Raw genomic sequence first — 852 nt, 5'->3', positions numbered from 1 at the left:
GTTTTTTAATATGCTCTGATCTCACTTGCTGTACAGAAGAATCTACTCTAATTCTCTAATACAAGCTTTTTCCAAGGCAAGGCATGGCCACAATATTTTAATTATTCACTGTATACAGTGTTGACACTATTCAGTGAGTGTTGAGAGACACCAATCTAAGATACATTACCACAATATTCCCTAGGTTAATATGTACATAAAACTATGGCTTAGTTTGATACTTCACTAAATAGTAGTATAGCCTGAATATTCACTTTAGGTATACTGTGCAACATTACTGCTTTTTATTCTGTGACCTACAGAATAAAAATGTGTATTAAGTCAGTAGACTGGAGAAAGTTTTCTGTGTCATCATGGAAGATATTTAGTCCTAGTAATTTAGCTTTATATTTTTGAAGGGAAAAACTAAAAGTTTATATTTTTCATGTGTGTGATGTGTAACTCATAAAACTTTTACTCCCAAAGCACCCTCCATTGCTTATTCTGGCGGCACATATACTAAGATTGGAATGACATGGAGATTAGCATGGCCTCTGCATAAAGATGACACCCAAAGCACCTCGAGATACTCAATAAATATTAATTGCTTGATTGATAACAAAAACTGTTCTTGAGTTGTCTGTCTAGACCTCATTGATATTTTCAGGGAGCTATTGGTTCTATCTGTCTATACTTTTATTAGTATAGTAAGGCTAAATGTGAAAAAGGCAGAATAGATTTTGATGTTCCAGAATTAGTGAGATAATTTAGTAGAGAAGCATTTCTTGAATTGCTGGTGTCAAAAAGTTTGGCATGTTTCCATAGTGCATCATTTGTTCCCAATACCTTAGACCCAGACTAAGGAAAGAACAA

General features: G+C 33.9%; 1 non-coding gene across 1 annotated transcript; it reads left to right on the top strand.

The window, feature by feature from the left end:
- Positions 1–474: 474 nt before the first annotated feature.
- LOC123827855 lies at positions 475–580 on the top strand. Its single transcript, XR_006787356.1, has one exon. It is a non-coding gene; the product is annotated as a U6 spliceosomal RNA (small nuclear RNA).
- The last annotated feature ends 272 nt before the right edge of the window (positions 581–852 follow it).

The sequence above is a fragment of the Phyllostomus hastatus genome, unplaced genomic scaffold, assembly GCF_019186645.2.
Source record: "Phyllostomus hastatus isolate PE091 unplaced genomic scaffold, TTU_PhHast_1.1 phas_contig_90, whole genome shotgun sequence".
Classification (NCBI taxonomy): domain Eukaryota; kingdom Metazoa; phylum Chordata; class Mammalia; order Chiroptera; family Phyllostomidae; genus Phyllostomus; species Phyllostomus hastatus.
The sequence above is the reverse complement of the archived record's forward strand: the minus strand, read 5'-3'. Positions and strand labels throughout refer to the sequence as shown.